This window comes from Pollachius pollachius (genome assembly GCF_949987615.1).
Source record: "Pollachius pollachius genome assembly, chromosome: 13".
In the NCBI taxonomy this organism is placed as follows: Eukaryota; Metazoa; Chordata; class Actinopteri; order Gadiformes; family Gadidae; genus Pollachius; species Pollachius pollachius.
In genome coordinates this window covers 6,410,498-6,417,999 of record NC_136946.1, presented here as the reverse complement: position 1 = coordinate 6,417,999, position 7,502 = coordinate 6,410,498, and positions in this window count along the sequence as shown.

Below are 7,502 nucleotides of genomic sequence, written 5' to 3'. Positions count from 1 at the left end.
TGCAGCCCATTTTAACTTATGATCCGTATTTGTAGGCCTATATATCACTTAAATTATTGAATACATCCTATTAGTATTCAAAATTAAAAATTACATTATCAATAAATTGCTGATTGTTTTTATTGCATATGAGCTCAACGCGCTTCCCCGCCCCTTGCTGCTCGCTTAATGGTATAATCCTTGTCCATCCACACTTTATTGGTTGCATGCACGTGACAGTCACGCCTCGTGCCCACTGCACCGTCTGTCAAAGGACGTCGGAAGGCGTGGCTGACGGATGGGGGATCTTTCCAGGGTCGTCAGAGCCCGAGTAGTGTCACAGTGCTTAAATTTGCATACGTGATCTGATTGGATGACGGATCCGTCGCTTCGGATCCGTGACGGATCCAACAGAACGGACGGATCCACAATGCATTGCGCGTCCGTCCCCATTCAAAGTCATGGGGATCCGTCAACGGACGGGGCGTCAGTCACTCCCCACACGCATAACATGCACGGAGCACCCGTAGCTTGCAGATCTTCATATCATTCTGCCTAGGCAAACTTAATATAAGGAGAAAAAAAAAGAAGAAGCCGCTCACTTTTAACCGGCTCTAATATAGGCTCAATCCTGATCGCAGCGACCCGGGTTTGAAACCTGCCCGTGGTACTTTGCTGTATGTCCTTCTCTCTATCTCTCATACCTTCCTCTCTATCCCACTCTATAATAAAGCATACAAATGCGAAAATAAATCTTTAAAAAACTGCAGATAAACAAAGAATCCTAGCGGGCAAAATTTCGATTTTGTGCTTGCTGCACCTGTGTTGCCTGTGTCAACAACGAACAAAAAAAAACAACAACAACGATGGAGCTAGAACCTCTTCATAGTCCAGCGCCTGTCAGGGGAGCCTCGTGAGAGAGCTGTGATTCACCTGACACATGGTGATACATGCTGAGAGGCCCGTGTTTACCCCTGCCAGGAAGGAACGCTTGTTGAAACCTGCAAGATTCTGCCCCTTCTTGTCCTGTCAAGACTCCCGCCGCCCCGCTCCTCCTGCCTGAGGTTTGTAGCAGGCCTTCCCCGGGGCTTGTCAGGACATTTTCCTGTAATGCCGTCTCCTGTCTCACGTGCGTTGTCATCGTCAAGGTGCTGCTGTGTGCATTACAATTCTGGCCGTTGTTAGCGTTTGCATTGTAAGCTGTTCAAAATTTGTTGTACTCTTTTTTTCAACAATGTATCTATCAAAATATTCTTTGGTAAAACAGGCAGCTTTGCAGCTTGGGAAACAAGCGTTCTGTTAGTATACATAATTCAGAGGAGCGGGTAATTTTATGAAATCTTGAGCTGTAGAGATAAAAGCAAGTTAATGCTCTGTAAAAGCATTATGTAATGCACAGTCTTGGGATTCGGGGCATAGGGGATCACACCGGAGTGACAGAGTGCGTCTGATAGGGGGACGAGACACACCTTGCAGGGAAGACCCTATGGGCATATATGACATGGCAGGGGCGAAGTTGTGGGCGTAGCTTAACTAGCATAGAGACACATTGCTACATTGTTCGGTAACCACTTCTGCACCTGTGTACAAGTGCCATATTTCTTTGTCACATTCAAAAATATTTCAGTTTTTCTCAATCGTTTAAACACATTTTCTGAAACTATAGCTCAATTTCTCAAAACTCTAAACACAAACCTGAGAAGAGTTAATCATTTTGTCAAAACTACACAAATTCTACTCAAAACTGATTTTTTTCCACCAAACAGTTAACACAGCTATCAAATTAATATCTCTTAGAGAGCATCAATTAAACACTGGTGTGATCAATTCAAAACACTTCCATCAAAATACTATTTACACATGTTTTGACTTTATGAGGCCATGTTACATATTCCAATGTATAAAATTGTTTAGCAATAGCTTTCTTTTTTAAAGTTGCAATTAGGTAGTAGGTACATACAGTTGCCATATTGTAATACAATACTGTGAATATATCATATAAATATTGCATTGACACAATCGTATCAGAATAGGATACAAAGCATATTTGTCTATCCAATGAGCTCCAATGGGCTAAACTCACAATCCCAGCTTCCCAGAGTCATACTGTACACCTATAGTTGATGCTGCAACATTGTTCTGACAATACACCAATGTTACCTGTTTTGGTAAATTACATTACAGTAATTGCACTGATAAGTAAAATGAAAAACACTACAGCAAGAAAATGATTAGACTGTCTTTCGGGGTATGTAATGATGAAATCAGTGCAAGTACAAGTACAAAACGGTAACACAGCAAATATATATATTTTTGCTGTAATACACTAAAATGTTCAGCTAAAATGACTGCATAAAAAGCTATTCGTAGGCCAACAAAAAATAAAAATAAGAATATAAATGAGGTGAAACAGATCTACATGTAAATCAGTATGTATCCCACCTCCAATCCTGATCAGGCCAGAGGACCATATCTACAAGACAGTAGAGCTCACAGAGTCCTCTTTAATGCTCTGACACATGATTGAAGTGTTTTGCCAGTTGAGTTTCAACATATGAGAAGTGAGTTAGAAGTGACTTATTGGTAATTACTTGTAGCGTTTAAAAGGCCAGTGTGATCCAGGTGAACCAAGTGTGCTAAATGATGAGATTTGTGCTTTGAGTTTAGCAAAAATGGGAAAACAGTGGAATTGTTCTTAGAGTTTACTAGTCTGGAGTCTTGTAGTTGATACATGAGCTTCAAGTTTTCAGAATTGTGTGCATAGTTAAATTTTGTGTGTGTATACAATCGAGAAAAACTGTAACAATAACAATAATAACTTTCTCCATCCCTCTCTCCCCTCTCTCTCTAACACAACATTTCATGCAGTGTCCCGGCTGGGCCCCGCCCGAAGCGGCACGACGCACTCATTTGCATGAAGGACGTCAGACTCTTTCTACTGCCTTATTGCTCTCTCTTTCTCCTTTTCTTTCTCTCTCTTTCACACACACACAGCATAGCGTTAGGCACTCTATCTCTCTATCTCTCTCCCTCTCTCTCTCTCACACTCACATACAGCAGTGTTTGACTCTCTATATTTTTATCTCTCCCTCCCTCTTCATCTCTCTCTTTCTCCCTCTCACATACACGTACAGCATAGTGTTAGACACTCTATCTCTTTATCTCTTTCCCTCTCTCTCACACAAACACATACAGCATAGTGTTAGACACTCTCTCTTTATATATCTCACCAATTACGACGCCCAAGTCCAGTTTCTCCACATTCCTCCCACTCTGGCTTTGACCTGAGCCGATCGTGAATATTCCACTAATGGCTGACCATCTGGGATCACCCGGGTTCGCCTCCATCACAAAATAACCACTTGACCTCTTCTGAACACCCACCACTTGCTCCATTAGAGATAAAGATTTCCTTTCGGGTTTGTATGTTTCTAAACGCCCCGACCAGAACATCACAGCGCAGCCCAAATCTTGTTGGTTTTTAAGGCGATGACCGGTTGCTTGTTTTACTCCCTCTAGGTGGCTTTCAAACCCTTATCCTCTCCAATGAAGAGAGGAATGAGTGGAAAGGAAATTGCTTTGGGGTGGGCGATGTTGCATTAGGGCAGGATGCTTTCATACAGATCTTGTGTATCGATGGTAGACTCTAACATGGGGCCTTACAGACCACGGGGGAAATAACAGCTCAACCAGACACCTTGATTTTGAACCATGGTGTTTTACAGTTTTTCTCGATTCTATACACATAAAAAATGGAACTATGCACACAGTTCTGAAAACTTGAAGCTCATTCTCTAAGCACAATTCCAATGTTTTCACATTTCTGCTAAACTCTAAGCACAAATCTCATTATTTAGCACACTTGGTTCCCTGGATCACACTGGCCTTCTAAACGCAACAACTAATTACCAATAAGTCTAACTCACTTCTCACCTGTTGAAACTCAACTGGCAAAACACTTCAATCATGTGTCAGAGCATTAAAGAGGACTCGGTGAGCTCTACTGTGTTGTAGATATGGTCTTTTGGCCATATCAGGATTGGAGGTGGGATACATACAGATTTACATGTAGATCTGTTTCACCTCATTCATATTCCTATTTTTATTTTTTGTTGGCCTACAAAAAGCTTTTTATGCAGTCAGTTCAGCTGAACATTTTACTGTATTACAGTAAAAAAAAAATTGTACTTGCACTGATTTCATCATTACATCCCCCAAAGGACAGTCTAAACGTTTTCTTGCTGTAGTGTTTTTCATTTTACTTATCACTGCAATTACTGTACTGTAATTTACCAAAATAGGTAACATTGGTGTATTGTCCGAACAATGTTGCAGCATCAACTATAGGTGTGACTATAGTATGACTGTACGGCATCAGTATGGCTCGATTTCCTCAAACAATAGTTATTTTTCATTGAGACACACGTACACACAAGCACAAACACACACACACACACACAGATAATAAGCAAAGAACGTTAACCGCAAACACAAATATACAACCTGAGGATGTTGCAAGTCTACCTGTGTGTGTGTGTGGGTGTGTGTGTGTGTGCGTGCATGCGTGCGTGCGTGCGTGCGTGTGTGTGTGTGTATGCGTGCGTGTGCATGTGCACGTGTGTTTGTGTGTATGAGCCGGTGTTTGTCATTTGGGTGTTGGGGATGTGCATGCGTTGATGAAGTGTGAACTGTTTCACTACAACCATTACATGACATGATTGTCCGTTTATTGTATGAGACAAACTATGTTTTCTGCCATTTAGAAGACACAATCGTGTTGGACTGATTTAAAAGAGGGCAAGTTTGTTCAAATGTTAGTAATGCTCTAGTAATTTATAAAGTAAGGGTATAGGGCTTGTCCATCGTGACATCACCGTTACAACGGCCTCCATTTCTGAGGTATATAAGGTAGTAATGGTGTTTTGGTCATTGGAATTTAATCATGGAATTATTGTCATTATGGGCTGACATTGTAGGGTTTCAAACTGCCACAGCGTTTTTCATGTGAGACATTGGAAAACAGCAGTTTAATTTGCCTAGGATAATGGAATATTAAAGTTTATTTAGGATTCAACCTTACTACAACTCTCGACTCATTCCAAGATGACTCGAGTGTTGCCAACAAAAAAATCCCATGATGAGTTCTCTATGCATGACGGCGTTTGTCCTCAATGTCATTGAAGATTGGATCTGAGGCCAAAGAGAACTCTGTCACTGTCACTGTCTATCTGGCGTTATTCAGTACATTTCCATGAGGTCACGTCCCATCTGGCTATAGTGACAGGGATGTTTGTCCTTTGCCAGGATTTCCCATCACAGCCCGGCTCCTTGTTATGTTACTGTCTTCAGACATGCCCACTTGCTGCAGCTATTATACAAACACGCTGGTAGGCGCCACAGAAGAAAAATAACCTCTCTTGTCACAAATGTGACAATGTGAACTTCGACCCCTTTTCTCAAAGTGGGTCCTCCTCTGCTTTTTGTCTCTATCTCCATTTCCCGCTCTTTCTTGATGGGTCTGTCTGTGTCAAAATGCTGGGAAATATAACAGTGTTGATGTTGTCACATGGTGTGGGGGTTATATGAGGGTATTTTCTGGTTGTGCCGAGTTGTGTGTGTGTTCTCCTGGCATTTCAAAGCGATATGAAGACGAGATGAGATGAGATAAAATATAGATAAATATATGGATTAAAATAGTAGTCTAGCCTTTCTGAGCCAGGAAACATGGATGCAGACTGTCACACATTCATATCATCTGGGATTATGTTTTTCACCGCCACACAATATATTCACCAAAAATACAGTTATCTCAAATCCCAAAATACCAAATTCATGCGATTCATCTGGAATAACATCCCACGGAAGTCACCAGTCTATGGAATAATGAGACGATAATAAAATAAGTACAAATGTTTTGGGGGGAAACAGGCCAAATAGTTGGCCTCCTCTCTGTACACAGTCTGGACAAACAAGCCAAAGGAAATACTTTCAGCATCTGGTAGGAGCCATGGCTTCCTGGGAAGGGATTGCCACACAGAGCCCAAGTATTTATAAAGTAGCAGTGCATTAGAATGTCATGTCAAAGTAAGGAGAGATAAATGGTACTAGGACTGCAAGCAGTCCCACAAGGTCTTCAAAGCCCACAGACGCAGCCCATCCCAGCAGCCGCCCTTTACAAGTGAATCACGGGTGTAGTCATTACTCCAGACGCAACTATGCTTCTGTCTTTGTTGTTCAACAATGTTCGTTTTTTTTACTCCCATTTCCCACGCACACGCACACACGCTTACACCCACACACGCACACTCAGACTTACCGACAGACACACAGACAGACACACAAACGCACACAATCACAGACATAGACAGAGACACATACACACCGGTTTAATAGCAGATGCCGTTCATGTGTGATTCTGTGCCGCCTGCTGGCGAAGTGGTGCATTACGCGTAAGAGCAATTAACTTTAATTGATACTGTGACGTCATCAAATGAGCTATTGACACCAAACTTGCTACTTTCTGAAGCTGTGTTATGGTTGAAAGAATAATCTTCACAAATTAATATATTTTTTATTTGCTGTAAGTTACTGCGTGCTCGCAGTTAATATCTACGCGTGTGAAATAATATAATACGCCCGAATGCATGTTTTATCACATTAGTGCTTTATGACACTAATGTGTCGCCATATAAGTCTGCCATCTCTTATGATCTTAAAAACCTTCCATAAGTCCATAGATAATGTGGACCAATTATGAGTTGATTATGAGAGAGTTGTTTCTGAAAGCTTTCCGAAAATGTCGCTGTACAGCCAATTCGACCCACAGACTGAATACCTAAATATGTACTTTGCATAGTTTCATTTTAACTGCTCTCATTTTAACAATGGCGGTCTCAGACAATAATAGACAATATATTAACAAAACCCGGCTGTGAGTTAATATACATTCCAAAGTCTTAAAGTAACCCTCATCCAAAACCTCAAAGGGGTAGATCATTAGCGAAGAGATGGGCAGCCAGCCACCACCACCCCCCCACCCTCCATTCGGCCCCTGCTCTCCGCTATGGAAACCGTTCCCTTCTTATCTCTCTGTCTAGTCACGCGCTGCGTGCAGGAACTCCATGGAACACACGCGCATTGTTTCCCTCGCACTTCAAACGCAGCCGCTCTCTTTACACACTGCCAGTCATTCCCTTCCTCCCAGTACACTAGAGCGCTACCATATGTCTCAATATCGCTTAACTCATCCATCATTACCGCCTCACGCAACGTAGTCCCCCCTGGTGCCCCCCTGATCATTACCGTGATGAGGCCAGCAGGCTGGCGGCACCGGCGGTCTCGTGCCAAGCAATAAACTCCGCGCCTCTGCGTCGCGCGCCGTGCCTGATCAGCGGCAGGGTACGCCATGATTGCGGTAATTACACACGCAGCCACAAAGGTGAAGGAGAAAGAGAGCAATTGTGATAATTGGATTGTTTGTCTTTTTTTATTTTGAATTATCTTTAGAGAAAAGTGATGATTTA